This window comes from Puma concolor, chromosome D1 (genome assembly GCF_028749965.1).
Source record: "Puma concolor isolate L17-30 chromosome D1, mPumCon1.1.hap2, whole genome shotgun sequence".
NCBI lineage: Eukaryota > Metazoa > Chordata > Mammalia > Carnivora > Felidae > Puma > Puma concolor.
The window spans coordinates 106,653,201-106,670,030 of NC_141676.1; the positions used below are offsets into that span (position 1 = coordinate 106,653,201).

At 40.3% G+C, this 16,830-nt stretch overlaps 2 protein-coding genes across 2 annotated transcripts in view; both read right to left on the bottom strand.

Moving 5' to 3' along the window:
- Positions 1–16,533, bottom strand: part of BCO2 (beta-carotene oxygenase 2) — a 107,128-nt gene extending 90,595 nt beyond the window's left edge. Inside the window, exon 1 of the mRNA XM_086679127.1 lies at positions 16,515–16,533. The gene's annotated coding sequence lies outside the window, so the exon portion shown is untranslated. The remainder of the gene's footprint in view (positions 1–16,514) is intronic.
- Positions 1–16,604, bottom strand: part of TEX12 (testis expressed 12) — a 59,019-nt gene extending 42,415 nt beyond the window's left edge. The window contains exon 1 of the mRNA XM_086679140.1: positions 16,515–16,604. The gene's annotated coding sequence lies outside the window, so the exon portion shown is untranslated. The remainder of the gene's footprint in view (positions 1–16,514) is intronic.
- Positions 16,605–16,830: the final 226 nt, after the last annotated feature.

Genomic DNA, 16,830 nt, shown 5'->3' on the forward strand with positions numbered 1-16,830 from the left:
TTCCCAGGAGGCAAGTCTGCCCCGAGAAAACTGAGTGAGGCCAGGTTCCAGCCCTGGGCACCTCCCAGACTGACACCTGTACCCTTCTCCTGCTCACTTTACCAGCACAGAGGCCAGCTCCCTGATAACCTCGCCACACATCGTGGTTATTCTACAGCACAGAACCGGAACTCTCAGCCTCACCTGCGACTAAGTTGAACTGGGCCATGCAATTTCCCTCCTGCTAAACTTCCTAACCTTGAATGTGGGAGGGAGAGGTTGGACCCCTAAAGGAAGAGGTTCCTGAGTTGCTCAAGATTTTCTATCTGCTCCTGGGAACCATGCACATTATGAAACTGGAAAGTGGGGTCGGGGGGGCAGGGAATACAGTGACATTCTTTTCCACAGACAACAGAGAAAAAAGTCACAATTCTGTAGCCAGCAAAGGCCCATTCAGTGGTTTCTTTGAGTAATTTCTGCTGTAAGAGATTTGCAGCCTCCACTGACAAGTCAAGCAGCAGTATAATCTCCAAGTTTTCCTTTACCAGGCATCCAGCTGCACTTAAAATTAATTGGTTTAGAATTGGAGAAATAATTTTGCTGTATTCTCTCAATACAAAAATTCAGGTTTGAAATTAAAGTTTACTTTTCCTTTGCAAGGAGGAAAAGAAATGGGGTAACTTTTAGAAATAGACTGTGAGATAGGTAATCAGATTAATGAGTAGTCCTACTGACATTCAGAAGCAGTCACACTGTCTCCCCCAACACATACCCTTTTTGTTTTGAGAGCATAAGACTGCTTCATTCCAAAACACCCCAAATTAGAATGAAAAGTGCAGTTAGTTTTGTATGGCTCTGAGTCTTTTTCATCATCTTTCCTTTTAACAGGATATTACAATATTCCTAACAACTCATACTTTCTTAAAGTATATAAAGGAAAAGTTCAAACTAAAATGGATCAAGTAATGGGGCACCTGGGTGGCCCAGTCGGTTAAGCATCCAACTTTGGCTCAGTTCGTGAGTTTGAGCCCTGGGTCGGGCTCTGTGCTGACAGCTCAGAGCCTGGAGCCTGCTTCAGATTCTGTGTCTCCCTCTCTCTCAGCCCTTCCCCCGCTCACAGTCTGTCACTCTCTCTCTTTCAAAAATAAATAAACATAAAAAATTTTTTTAAATAAAAATAAAGCGGATTAAGTACTGTGATTATTCAAATAGCTACAGCTATCACCACAGTAATGCCAGTGGACTATTGCCTTAACTTGCAGATGCCAAATTGAGCAAGAGGTGTGGGGATTTCCACTCAGTTTCACGGGAAATGACCTGAAGAGAAAATTATATTGAGATTAAGCAGCTCTTTTACCCCTGTGACTGGCCTTGGTTCATAAGTTTCATGGGCTCTGCTGACTCACTTCTCTATTTAAGATGTTTATCACCCAGGAAATAACTTACGCCATCAGAATCCATTTCCACTTTGAATGATGCCAAAGTTACAAAGCAACGTGGGAAGAAGCTTAATTCCTTATGTGTGTCTTACAACATGAACGCCAGCAAAGAAAAAAAAATTTTACTTTTTACAGGAATCCTTTAATTGTCTGGCATTCTTGACCATTGTTCAGAAATAAAGAAGGGGCAGCTGACTGACCAGGCTGGGCTCCTCCGTTTGTCTGAGCCTTAGTAGGATTATATGGGGTCATGGAAATGGGCTTCAGGTTTCAGGACCAGATCCTTACACTTGTCCAGTTAACCGGTAGAGATTAAGTTCTGGCTGTGCTTTTAAGACACTAATTTATAAACCAAATGCTAATTTATTCAGTTTTTATACATTCACATACATACACACATAGAGACACAATAAAACTGTCAAAATTCTGGGGTCCACTAGTCAATATATATACTTCCCAGTTAAAAAAAATCTATTTAAAAACCAGCCCATTTATTAGGGTGCCTGGGTGACTAAGTCAGTTGAGCATCTAACTCTTGATTCCGGCTCAGGTCATGATCTCATGGTTTGTGAGTTTGAGCCCCACCTGGGCTCCATGCTGACAGTGCAGAGCCTGCTTGGGATTCTCTCTCTCCCTCTCTCTCTCTGTCCCTCCCCAACTCCCGTGCACACATGCTCACTCTGTCTCTCTCAAAAATAAATAAACATTTAAAAAATAATAATAAACAAAAATAAAAACCAAACCATTATTAGAAGTTTACTTTTGAGTATCACATTCTGTCTATTGTCTTATGTGCATCCTCATTAAGCTTATAAACTCCTGGAGATCAGGAGCTATGTCTTTTTCATTTTATATTCCCAGGGCCCAGCCACAGTGCCTGGTACATACACAGATATCTAGATTTTTTTGTTTTAAATTTTTAAAGTTTATTTATTTTTGAGAGACAGAGAGCACAAGCAGGAGGCGGGCAGAGAGAGAGGGAGACACAGAATCTGAAGCAGTTTCCAGGCTCTTGAGCTGTCACTGGAGAGCCCAATGCAGGGCTCAAACCCACGAACCATGAGATCATGCATGACCTGAGCTGATGTCGGACATTTAACCAACTGAACCACCCAGGTGCCCCAATATTTAGATATTTTTTAATATATGAGTGAATGAATAATAATGATGTATGTGAAATCTCTTTGCAAAGTGTAAAGCACTACATAAATGAAGAATGACAATTATGAATAAGGAATGTGTTAATGGCGCAGAGTCTCCTTGGGATTCTTTCTCTCCCTGTCTCTGCCGCTCCCCCATTCACACTGTCTCTGTCTCTCTCAAAATAAATAAATAAACTAAAAAAAAAGAAATACTAAAAATACATTTTTGAAGCTTTTATTTATTTATTTTTGAGAGACAGAGAGAGTGCACAAGCAGGGAAGGGGCAGAGAGAAAGAGAGGGACAGAGGATCTGAAGCAGGCTCTACGCGCACAGCAGAGAGCCCGATGTGGGGCTGGAACTCATGCACCCTGAGATCGTGACCTGAGCCGAGGCTGGACGTTTAACAGACTGAGCCACCCAAATGCCCCTGAAAATACTTTTAAAAAATAAATAAATATAAGCAAGATTAATGTCATGTCAATTAATGTTTTAGGTAACATTCTTAGAGATACACAGTACAGAAAATCAGGTTCTAAAGCATTTTGGATGACCAAAATATAAAAATGAAAAATGAATTGATATGAAGAAAGAGAAGTAGGGGATACCAAAAACTAAAATTTAATATCTCTGTACCATGTGTTCACCAACTTAGAAACTCAGGTTCTATACCTAATTAAAAGAAAAACAACTGGGCAATGTCTCTGCAGGAGACTGAAAATTTGTTTGCACTGCTTTTATCCTGGGAGTGGGGATGAGGGAGAACAAAAAATATGGGTCAGTCAAGAAATATTTTCTGGAGAATACTGTCAGGATCCTCTTGCCTTACAGAAAAAAAAATGAGATCATATTGATTGTGTTTAGGTGAGATGTTGAGTATATTTGGGTTAACATGAACACCTAAGGGGGAGATAATCAGTAGAGGTTAGACCCTGATCTGGCCAGAAGAATGTTTGGATATTCCTAACTCTTTACCTAAGACAAAGAAGCTAAATTAAGTTATTGAATCCCCTCCAGTCTCTAAGTCATAGGAAGAAATCCACCAGGGACAAATAAGCCTCTAATTCTGTTGTAACAGCCTTGAGGGAGAGGAGCCAGTGACAGTCATAGTTTAGGGTTGGGGAACTGGTGCCCTGGCCACAAACTCACAGGGCCTCTGACACGGTTGAGTTGTAGTTCAGGAGGCACCATTAATTTCGGGTCAGCCATTAGTCCCATCCACCTGCTTTAGGGGAAGAATATTCAGACCTGAAGCAGGAGAATTGGTAGGTAATAGAAAGTGCCACTTCCTTCTTTATTCACAGCATCTGAATTTCCTTTAAAGTATATGGTATTAAAAACAATAACAACAACTTTGTATTGGTAAAATATTGAGATAGCACAGGAAAGATTTGGATAAGCTAATCCTGACATCCTTTAGAAACAAAATCCCGGGGCGCCTGGGTGGTGCAGTCGGTTAAGCGTCCGACTTCAGCCAGGTCACGATCTCGCGGTCCGTGAGTTCGAGCCCCGCGTCAGGCTCTGGGCTGATGGCTCAGAGCCTGGAGCCTGTTTCCGATTCTGTGTCTCCCTCTCTCTCTGCCCCTCCCCCGTTCATGCTCTCTCTCTGTCCCAAAAATAAAATAAACATTAAAAAAAAAATTTTTTTTAAAAAGAAACAAAATCCCTTTCTTCCCGCTGGAAGGAGCAGCGTTCTTGCCTCCGGGTCCACAGTCTCCCTCCACCCAAAGTTGCTCCTCCCCCCACCAAAAGAGAAAAAAAAAAAAAAAAATCAAACCTGTAACTATTTTTTTATTTTTGCTTTGTTGTATTTGCATTTAAATCACATGAATCTCAAATGATGATGATGATGATGATGATGATGATGATGATGATGATGATAAACTGGGTAGAAAGTTTGGGGAAACTAGTCCTTGAGTATAACCCTGGTATAACCTGGATTTAGGGGAGGAAGCAGGTGTGATTGGAGTTAGGGGAGGAAGTAAGAAAATCTTACTGGGACAGCATATTTTTACAAATCACAATTCCTCATGTCTTTGATTAGCTGAGACTGACAGACAAGCCGGCAACAGCAGTAAGAGGGAGATGCACTGTCAGCAGGGCAAGAAGCGCACAAAGACAAAGCCGTCAGGAACTGGGAAAGAGGCCCAGACACGTGCATACCAGTCTGCCCTCCAGATCACACTTTTGTTTTCAATTACTTTGAGAGAAAGAAAGAGCATGAGCGGGGGAGGGCAAAAAGAGAGGGGGAGAGAATCCCAAGCAGGCTCCTCACTGGTGGCCTGAGTCGTGAGATCAGGACCTGAGCCGAAACCAGAAGTTGGATGCTTAATCGACTGAGCCACCCAGGTGCCCCCAGGTAACATATTTTAAGGGAGGGTCTGACCATCAAGCCATCGGACAGAAATCAAAACCACAGGAAATCCTCACTCACTCTGCTTGGTAACAAACACTAAAAAAAAAAGAAAAAAAGAAAAAAAAAACTAAATCTAAACAGATTATCACTCTGTTCAAAGTTGAAAACAGAGAAAAAAAAGTCAGCATGGAAACTACTAGAACAAACCAAAACAATAAAGCAAGAGAAAGTATTCCAGAGATTCAGAAGCTTCAGAGAAAACAAACAACAACAACAAAACTGTAGGAAATGGATGGGCATTTTATGTAAAACTGACGAAAACGTGAATGTATAGTAGAAAAGCAGAAGACAAAAGATAAGCAAAATTTTGATAATTGTAGAAGGTGGGTGATGGGGACTTGTATACATTTTAATTTTTATAGCAGAAGTTTTTAAAACTAGAGATGTTAAAGATCATGAATTCTGCAAAACTGCAAAACATTGCATACATCTGCAAAAATACTAATTTCACTTCAATAAATGAGTTGTGTGAGAAAACATAATTTTGAAAAATCCCATTTATAACAGTAAGAAGGAGTATAGTGGGAACAATCGCATTTAGGTAATAAAATCTACTCAGACAAAAATGATAAAACTTATTAAGAACCCTAAAACATAGAGAGGGCAGACAAGTCTAAAATAAAGTGAAGAGGGCCATGCTTTCCAAGTTAATACATAGATTTTATACAAGTCCTAAAGTGGTACTGTGTAAATGGGTATAGATTAAATTTCTCAGTCATATACTTCTTTTCCATCACATTTCTTTTAAGCTCCTGAGCCTCATGTACTAATCCTATTTTTTTAAGTTTATTTATTTATTTATTTTGAGAGAGAGAGAGAGAGAGAGAGAGAGAGCACGCAGGTGGGAGAGGAGCAGAGAGACAGAATCCCAAGTAGGCTCCGTACTGTCAGAGTGGTGCCTGAACCCATGAACCCCGAGACCATGACCTCAGCTGAAGCCAGATGGTCAAAATGAATGAGCCTCCCAGGTGCCCTAATAATCCTATTTTTTAAATTTTCTATATTTTACAATGTTTGGACATCCCTGGGGAGCCTTGCTGGCTGAGAAGAGACTGCCTTTCAAGGCTAGCTAATTCCTAACACAGTGAACAATTTTCAGATGAGTCCCTTGTTCCTATATAAACCACTCTAACCCAAGCCCATGTCCCCAAACACATCCTGTTAGGTCTAGCTCTCACACACAAGGCCAGGATTTGCCCTGCCCTGAGTCATCCGAGGGCCAGAAACCAGACATGCAGAGGGGGCCCTATGCCCCACGGCCTGCTGGAATTACTCAAACTATCCAGTATTCAACTGCTAGCCTTTCCTGGCCCTGCCTTTCCTTAGAAAGTGTAACAATGGCTGTGCCCTATGCATGCCCTTGCTGCTGTCTCCTGACTAACACTGGGGCTTCCCCCTGTGGCCCTGCGAGGCATGGCAGGTCTTTCACTTCTAGTGCAACTTTTCTTTCCATGGCAATGACTTCTCTGTATTTCCACTCAGTCATTTTTATAAATTAAGAGTTGGGCACGCACCATTTCACCTTTCTGCATTCTTTGGCCATGATGTCTAGCTTCTTTGTTTTGTTTTAATGTCTGGTTTGTTTTGTTTTGTTTTGTTTTGTTTTGTCAGAAGCAGCCGTTCCTGCCAAGAAATATTTATTTGGAGCGTCACAGTTTTGTTGAGCATCTATACATGGTTCACTAGCCACACCATGCATCTGTTCTGTGTATAACACCTCCTTCCACACAGGCGCGCTTGCTCACTTGCTGATGAAAAAGAGGCCACGGAAGCCATGAGTCCTTCGTTCATTCGACAACTTTTCTCCTGCCTACTTAGCATGCACCAGGGGTGCGAATACAAAGGCAGCTGAGACATGATGCCAGCCCTTAAAAGTGTCACAATCCAGCTGGGTAAGTAAAACAGGTCTGGATTGTAGATTTCTAAAGATTCTAAAGATTTCTAAATTGTAATAAATGTGAATTTCATTTAGGGAGTCAGTTCTTTTGCTTTGGCATCCTTCTAAAGGGTCTCCCAGAGAGCAGTTTCACAGCCATGAGGCTGATACTGAAGTCCAATTTGTGAAAGAGCTTACTTATGTTTCCAGAAGAAGGGAGAAGAGCTATTTAAATGATAAGTAGGTACCTTCTGAGTGAATAAAAGAAAACTATATAACCAAATTAAATCAAAATGGACTATTAAAAAACTCTCTAGTCAATTAAATAAATACGTTAATAAAAGAAAGAAAAAGGCAAAAGAAAAAAAAGATGAAAAGACACTGGTGGCGACTCTGTCCCCAGTTCTAGAGCAGGTAGGCATGAAGAGGCTGAGGAAGAGCTGGCAGAGAAGATAGGGAAGGCCGTTCAGAGCCTCAGGGACAGGAGATGCCGAAGTATGGTAACATTTATTTGTTTGTTTGTTTTATTTTACTTTATTTCATTTCATCTTAATTCCAATATAGTCAACATACAGTGTTATATTAGTTTCAGGTGCATAATGCAGTGAGTGACTCAACGATTCCATACATCAGCCAGTGCTCATAACGACAAGGGCACTCCTTAATCCCTCTACCATATTATTTAATGAGGGAAATTCTAGAGATACTAGTGACATTTGCCTTAGGGTTAGGAGCAAAGCAAAGATGTCAGCTACACCTGCTACTGCTCAACATTTAGTAGAGGTATTAGCCAATTCGATCAGTATGATAACATTTTTCCTTTAGCCTCTGATTGATTATCCACCTCGCGACCACACACCACTACTCAGTTTCTTCTGACCAGAAGCTTCTCTTCACTTTCACTACAACTATTAGTGCATCTTCCAAAGCGCTGGACTGGGATTTTTGCTTTTAACCAATCCTTTTCTGCATTAAAACTTGAAAACACCATGTGGGAAAATCCCTTTCTCCATTCTTTCTTCTCGGATTTACCTGTGAACTTATTCATGTATCATAGCCCTTCACAGTTTGAATCACAGACTTTCACTTACCTAAGGTCCCCCCACCCCACCAGACTCTCAAATCCTGGGGTGCAGGAATTCTCCCTTTTCCATGAATATTTACATAAATGTGGAGCAGAACCAGATAGGATGGGAAGGACTCCACCTCCTCTTTCTCATGGGATCCTCAGCAAGCCCATTTGTTTTCTCCATGGTTCCTCCTTTTCTGCCTGCTACACAGTAACATCACCCATTGTGTTATTAAGCTTTCTCATCTTTAGTAATCACATAAGTGCTCTAGTACCTACGTGAGGTTTTAATTATTAAAAGCAAAGATGTTGCTATTTCCATGGACTTAAAAGCTATGTGTCTATTACTCTTGCTCATTTTTCTATAGGGTTGCTTACATAGATTTCTCACCGATTCATTTTCTAAGACAACACTTAGTTAATCTGAAGGACTATCCATTAAAAATAACATTCAACCTATTAAAAGGCTAGTTTTGGAGTCAGGTGGATTTGTGTTTAATTCCCAGCTCTGGGTATTTGTCATCACCTCTAAAAGGGAGATGAAAATACTTCCTCTCTCGTAGGGATGCACACAGAGATGCCATGAGTATGAAATGAGAAAAGCAGCAGTGTCCCTGGTATGTAATTACAGGTACCATTTGATGTTTACTATCATCATCATTATTAGAAATAAAAACAGCAACACAGTAATGGAAGATTATATTGGTACAGGATTTTTAAATGTTCTGAGTATTTTAACATCCTTTAAAATCTTTATAACCATCCTGTCCAGTAGGTAGGACTTTGCTGAGATAATGCATTATGTGTTCTCTCTAGACCAGAAGAGTAAATTGAGTTGTAGGTAAGAGTAAATCGAGTTGTAAGGTAAGGTCAGACAGGAGAGAACACCAAGTGTAAGTAGGCTAGGTCTAGGAGCTAATTCAAATCACACCTTGTAAGTGAGGGAAAAACTCAATGCACAAGGCTAAGCCTGAATGGACAGGAGATTTGCATAGTGTAGCCTGGATTTTCTTGAGCACCAATATTATACGCAATGTAGAAACTCCAAGTCCCCACTCCCTACCCCAAAGATTCTGGAAATTCCTACGAGGCATATATTCTCATGGTCACTTCTGGCTCCAAGCTCCTTCCTCCAGTGAATTGGTACATGGTACAGTCTGTGGATCATCTTGGCATCTACCATGTGCTTTCCAATAAGGATATTGCTTTGACCCTGAAAGAAATTTACTCTTGATACAATTTCTAAAATAAAACAAAACACTCAACACTCTTGCAAGATATAGTAGGTATTAGTGAAAAATCATGAGGGATAAAAGAATGAGTTATAGTGTCAAAATGCCAAAAAAAAAAAAAATCTTCAAATTGTACATGGACACCCTTGTCCATTTTGGGGTCACTGCGCAATCAGGCACTGTTTTCACTGGCTACTATTTTCCTCTGGTCCCCGAGATCCCGGTCCCCCTCCATCTTGCCACCTCTTTTCTCATCTGTCCCTCTGATACCTCCTCTTTCCTAATTCCCTTCCTGGATTAGTTCTGGGAACTTCAAATTCTATTTTGCAGAACAATTCAGCTCCCCTCAATCTTTGCCCCCAAACTTGGGCTTATATCTGCATTTCCCAGTCCAATGCATCCTCAAAACAACAACAAAATGTTCATGTAACTAATGTTATCAGAAGACTTTGCACGTTGGCCTCATTCTCTCAGTTGTGGTTATACAACACATTTTCCCCCTCTTTTGCATCATCATTTACAATTTCATACAGTAGCAACATACTTGGGTCCATGTCCATTCCCAGCGCTCAAATGTTCACTGGAGAAGTGAACACATTTTTTGGAGAATGAGGATGAAGGCTCCAGGTAACAACACTCTTCAGTCTGACAACGAGATTTGAGATCACCAGCCTATGTCTACTCACTACCGAAGCCCACCCAGCTAATGTCATCAAAGAATGCAGAGCAAGAAGAGGCCAACACCAGCAGAATGATAAAATACAAACTAACTACGCACTGTTTTATTTTTTAATCAATCTTTTTGATTGGAATATATGTTCATCATCAAAAAACAAACATTACAAAAATATATAACTACTGTTAGTAGTATGGCACACACACACACACACACATACACACACACAATTTTCTAAACAAAACTGGAATCAAACTAATAACCACAGCATTATTTTTAATTAAGATGTAGAAATACATCTTAACTTACACATCTTAACTTTAAGGTTAAATGTTCTTAACAATGTTTGTGCTTTGGGAGGAAGACTTAAAACGATAAAGAACATTCTACTAAAATTATTCCTTTAAGTCACATTGCTTGGACTGTTAGATTACATCAAGACAGATGCCAACTCTATCACCTTCACTGAGTTATGCACCCTTCCTTAATGAACCATGTTAGCCCAAAAACCAATCCAAACCATTAAGGCATGGGACTACTAAAGAATAAGATCAATCTTTAAATATAGTTTCTGTGGGGGCACCTGGGTGGCTGAGTGGGTTAAGCGTCAGACTTCAGCTTAGGTCATGATTTCACGGTTCATAGGTTTGAGGCCCACATCAGGGTCTGTGCTGACAGCTCAGAGCCTGGAGCCTGCTTTGGATTCTGTGTCTCCCTCTCTCTCTGCCCCTCCCTGCTCGCCCTCTCTTTCTCCCAAAAATAAAGAAACATTTAAAAATAAAATAAAATTTAAAAAAAAGAATACCCTTATGCCCTTGGGTGATGTTAGTGTTTACTGAGGTACTCTGTACATCAGCTCTTAGTCACCTGTCCTCTAGTTTTCTGTCTTTAAGGAAATTGAAACTTATTGCTGTGGTTAAAGATTAACCTAATATGGATGATCAAAACTATAGTAGATATAGTAGATGCAATAAAAGAATATATAAATTTGAAAACAAATGGCCATGTTTTGTCTATGTATCAAAGGTAGAAAATTCAATAAGATATGTGGTTACCTAACATGCTAAGATTAATTACATTTTATTTTTTTATTTAAAAAATATTTTTTAACTTATTATTTAATTTACATCCAAGTTAGTTGGCATATGGTGCAACAATGATTTCAGGAGATTAATTACATTTTAAAGCTAAAGACAAAAGTTTTAAATCTATTACCTATTAGTGTATTTGCATATGTGTAACCATATACATATGAAGACATATGTAGAATAAGATAGATCTTTAAAGCTTTTGTGCCTTTGTCATTCTCTTCAATCACTCTTAGCAAAAGTTCCTCACTTCTAAGAAAGCTTTCTGTTGTATGTATACATCATCACTCTAAAGCAAGATGTTTCCTTGCATTTAAGTATCTATGAGTTATGCCTATTAATAACTAATTTTCTCTAACAATTTTCATTTCTTAAGCACAAGGCTTAAATTCAGAATAACAGAATTATTAAGAAGCCTTTATATGTAAATGTTCTTGGGAATATCCCAGGTGGCTACAATTTTCTTACTTCATGAAAGGAGAAATACGAAAAACAATTAGGTATGCTTTGTATTCCTCATATCTTTTTTTTTTTTTAATGTTTATTTATTTTGAGAGAGAAAGAGAAAGAGTACCCATGAGCAGTGAGGAGAGGCAGAATCCCAAGCAGACTCCACGCTGTCAGCGCAGAGCCCAACACGGGGCTCAAACTCACAAACCATGAGATCATGACCTGAGCCAAAATCAAGAGACAGACACTTAACCGACTGAGCCACCCAGGGGCCCCTCCTATCTTGATCAGCTAAAACACTGCATGTCCTGAACTTAAAATGTTCCAGAGCTCTACCCAAGGGATACACATGTTCATCAGATGTTCCTTTCTTTCTTTAATAACCTCTCATAATAATATCTAACTTTGGGTCTTCCTAACTATGAAACACAGGATTGTGTTTTAGTGATGCTTACTCCAAAATAGGAATCATATCAGTTCATTACTTTCCATAATATTATTTCGTTGTCTGCTTCCTTTATAAATTTTTAAAAAATTTTTAATGTTTATTTATTTTTGAGACAGAGAGCGTGAGCGGGGGAGAGGCAGACAGAGAGGGAGACACAGAATCCGAAGCAGGCTCCAGGCTCTGAGCTGTCAGCACAGAGCCTCATGCGGGGCTCAAATTCACGAACCATGAGATCATGACCAGAGAGGAAGTCAGATGCTTAACCAACTGAGCCACCCAGGTGCCCCTGCTTCCTTTATAATTATTAAATTCTGCTCCAGTCAACTTCTAGCTGTCTTACTTTCCCTTCCTGAAAAAGAGTAATTTTAGTATTGTTCAATAGCTGTCAAACTCTAAGTACACCCAGTCCTGATTTGACTGATGTTATTCCGGACAACCCTGATATATTGCCCTTTCATGATGACTCATAACTTAGAAAGAATCAAGGTATATACCTTGTGCTAAACATGCTATAACTTCTAAAATATTGTTTTGGAATATTTTGCAAGCAACATCTCATTCTTGCTGAAAAATTAAGGATTCATGTTCATACTGTCTATGGATCAGATTTAGAGCTGGAAATTTCAGCACTGACTGTGCAATCAAGAGTTTTCTAACCTCCTCAGACAATTCAAACAAAAATTGAAATTATTTTTTTATTGACGACACCTGAAGAAAGTTTCCTTTATTATGAATGAAGTCCATACCGAAATTAATACTATAAAGCTTACTACCATACAAAGATCCCTTCTATCCATTACCAGAGTATTATAAAGACAGTTGTTCAATCTGATTTCTGTATAAGGACTAAAGTGCAACACTGCCCTCACTGTGTGTGTGTGTGTGTGTGTGTGTGTGTGTGTGTGTGTGTATGGCGGGGGGGGGGGGGGGTAATGGGAAAGACATTTGCTTTGTTAAGGCTATTTGTATCATTTGGTAATTCCAAACTACCTCCAGGCTGATAATATTTATGCTGAAGAGAATAATAATAGTAACAACCCAAATTACAGGAAAAAATTGTTTCAAACTGTACAAAAGTATTAGTCATTTTTACCTAGGAGGCTCAACAAGTGACAAAATTTTACCCATTTTAATTATATTCTAGAAAATATATGAAGAAATGGCCACATTAAAAACCATTTGAACATTTATAAATGGATTAAGTCAGCTGACCAAATCATAATCCTTTGGGTACTTTTAAATAATGGTTTCTAACTTTTCTGATTAGACTGAAACTTTCCTCAGTTTTAAGTTTTATGTCTAGGTCTAATGACACTGCAATTTATATTTTAAAATCTCTATAAACTCTCGTATGAAACTGTTATAGAAAGACCCCATGAGGTTGGGCTTGACTCACCCTCTAAAAGATTCCATCTGTGGTATGTTGTAATTGTTACTTTTTTTAAAAAGTGAATCTCATATACGCAGTCCGTATACCCAACATAAAAGCTATTTTTCTGAAAGGCAGATCATCAGACATTTTGTGCCCCCCCCCCCCAATGGCATGATATACAGCTAGAAAACCAGATTTATTAGAAGAGATACCCATAAAAGTCGGCCTTGGAACCACACTGGAAGTGACCATTTCAGGTACTTTGAACCTCACACAGAGGTCTTAAGCTCAAGGCCCACAGCCATGGATCCATGTTTCCCACTGTAGTGTAAAAGTGCTTAGGATCTCATCACCAGGATATCCAGACCCACTGACTAACCCTGACATCCACCTATAAAGACTCTAAAGGTACAGAGGACTTTCCTAAGTAGACATCTACTTTTCAAGATTATATGGATCAAAAACATCAGGTGTAGGGCCACTTTCTCCAAAGTGACTTGTACTCAGACTTCCATCTCATTTTGTTTATATTCTGTGTCTGAAAAATTTTGCCAGAGTCTGAATTCTTTGTGACTAGGTTTCTGTTTTATCTGTGCTGATTCTTGTTCAGGCTGTCTCCTGTATATATTGTGATCTTTAGCTGGAAGTTCACATTCATTAGAACTTACTGGGAATTTTTGAGGCTTGTGTTGGGAGAAACCTTCCTCCAGTGAAAATGTGTTTACTTCCTACCAGGCATCTGGGGAACTAGCAACCCAAGTAAATGTTATATTAGCAGCATATAGTCTTTTCAAAGGTGCAAATCATATAAACTCAGGCCACAAACTGGCCTAAGGACTGGCCGTGGGCCACACACTCTCAGAAATATGTTTTCCTCCAATCAGAACAAGGCAAGTCAGACAAGTTTCTATGCTGCTTTTTGAGGTAAAAATTATATTCCTAATTCACCCTTACTTTGAGGGTAAAACTCTTCATGGTTCCTGGTTTTAGGGAATCACCAATCAAACTCCAATTTGAGCCCAGAGCTTTGCTCCTGGCCTCTTGGTTGTCTTCTTAAACCTAGAGCTCTAGGCCACCTGAGATTACTAAATGATCCCGGGGCACAGCATGCCCTCAGCCCACCTCTTTAAATGCATGCAGACTTTGTTCTGGCTTGAGAGTATTTCCTTTGGCAAGCTGAATCACGTTTTAAAAGGTGTTCTTATTGTTAACATTCTTAGGTGCATCTTAGGTGCATTAGCAAAATAATTTCTATGATTTAGTCTGTCATGTTGCCAAAAATAGAGGTCTATAAATTCTGGGGTGTCTGGCCGGTTAAGTTGGAGAAGTATTCGACTCTTCATCTCGGGGTCGTGAATTCGAGCCCTACACTGAGCGTACGGATTACCAAAAAAAAATAAATTAAAAAAAAAAAAGAGGTCTATAAAGTCTTCCTAGATATACCAAAACTTTGGGAGCGACCTATCCCTCCACTATCGTATCTAATTCTCCTCCAGAAATTAATGACCACTTCCCATCCACCTATTTTCAACAAAGAAATTGAGCATACCCTCCCTCTTCTCTTGATCTTCCACACCCCAGTAGAACTTAGTGGTTCTAACTTCTAAATATCTTTTAAATGTGTTCTCTTCTTCATTCCGGCTACTGACTTTCATCATTTCTTTTCTGCATCACTGAAACAACATAACATTTCCATGCTTACCTCCCTCAAATGCATACTTCACATAGCTGCCAGCAAAACCTATTTAAAATAAATATCTGACTGGGGCGCCTAGGTGGCTCAGTCGGTTAAGCATCCAACTTCAGCTCAGGTCATGATCTCATGGTTCATGAGTTTGAGACCCGCATCAGGCTCTCTGTTGTCTGCACAGAGCCCACTTCGGATCCTCTGCCTCCCTCCCTGTCTCTCTCTCTCTCTCTTAGGCCCTCCCCAGCTTGTGTGCACTTCTGCTTGGTCTACCCTCTAGAGGCCCTCACAATTCACCCCAGCTTCCGTGGCTACTTGTCAGCTCTTTATCTTTCAGAAACCAGGTCAAGAATCTTCCAGGAAACTTGCAAGCAAATTCTTAGTGTGCCCTTTGTTATATCACTGCTTGATGTGCTTAACTGTTATTGCACTTACCACAGTGTACTGCCATCACTTATCTGTTGTCTGGATTAGACTATGAACTCCTTTTAAAGTCAGAGGACTCACCTCTTTATCCATGGTACACATCACATGAGGTACTTAATACCTGTCAGATAAATGTATTTCATTTCTACAATACCTTTACAACTGACTCCTATGTCCCGCTGCCGCCATCAGAGTTCAGGCCCTTTCTTCCTCTATCCTCATACACGTCCTTCTGCATCTAGTTTGTCAGCCTTCCTCACGTCACCCCCGTTCTCTCTGAAACACAGTTGTGACCAGGTCCTACTTACCCTCAGAAACCTACTGCAACAGGCCCTGCCTCATTTTCACCTGCTGCGCCAGCAGCTCATAGCAACCCAAGGATCTGCCACAGCGACAGCTCAGCTGGGACCTTAGGGCAGGCAGTACCCCACCAGCCTAACCCTCTGACTTCTCACTCACCATCTAATGAAGCTTATTAGCATTAGACACCTCTCCAGACCGAAACTGTGGTGTGATGGTGTTGGTGATATTCTCCAATTCCGGCCCTCCCCATTTCAACTATATGGAAAACTCTATTTTACAGCACTGGTGTTCCGGGGGCTAGGGGAGGGGGAAGATAGGAATGACACGAAGGGGGAATTATTGTCTACAGAGAACTTAAGGCCAACAATAAAACCGAATAAAGGTCAGTCTTTTTTATGATCATCATGAACCAGCAATTTTTTTTTTTAAATGTTTATTTATTTTTGAGAAAGAGAAAGCTCACGTAAGAATGGGGCAGGGCAGAGAGAGACAGGGACAGAGGATCCAAAGCGGGCTCTGCGCTGACAGCAGAGAACCCGATGCAGGGCTCAAATGCACAAACTGTGAGATCACGACCTGAGCCAAAGTCAGATGCTTAGCCAACTGAGCCACCCAGGTGCCCCAAGAACACCAATTCCAAACAATGTAAGCTTTATTACTATTTCATTAATAATATTATTACTAATATTTTATTTCTCCCTGCCAAGGCAGATAGGTCCTCCACCAACAGTCCCTGGTGAACCACTGGTATTCAGGCATCGTGCCCTTGCAAACATTTAAGCAACCCCCAAAAGAGAATTAATCTCCTCTTCCTAAACCCTTAATATACATCTGAGTCTCTGACAAGGCTGTAAGCACATTAAGGGGAGCTTACCTATAACCCCTAGTACAGACATTCGTGAACACACTTACCCTTCTAGCCAGCCGCGCTTCCAAAGCTTGCCTCAGCTGCGCAGTAAGGTCCTCAGGGAAATGCGCCCAGTGCCAGCTCTACTATGTTGCTACGAGAAACAAACCATCATGCCTTACACTCACCCTTCAGACCAAACTAACTGCATACAGAATATAATTTAAACACCGAAGGTTGGCATTTACAGAACATCATGATCTGGAACATCATTCTAAATCCTACTGCAGTTGACCCTTAAGTGACAAGAGGGTTAGGGACACTGACACCTTACACAGTCAGAAATCTGTGTGACTCCCCAAAAACTGAACTACTAACAGC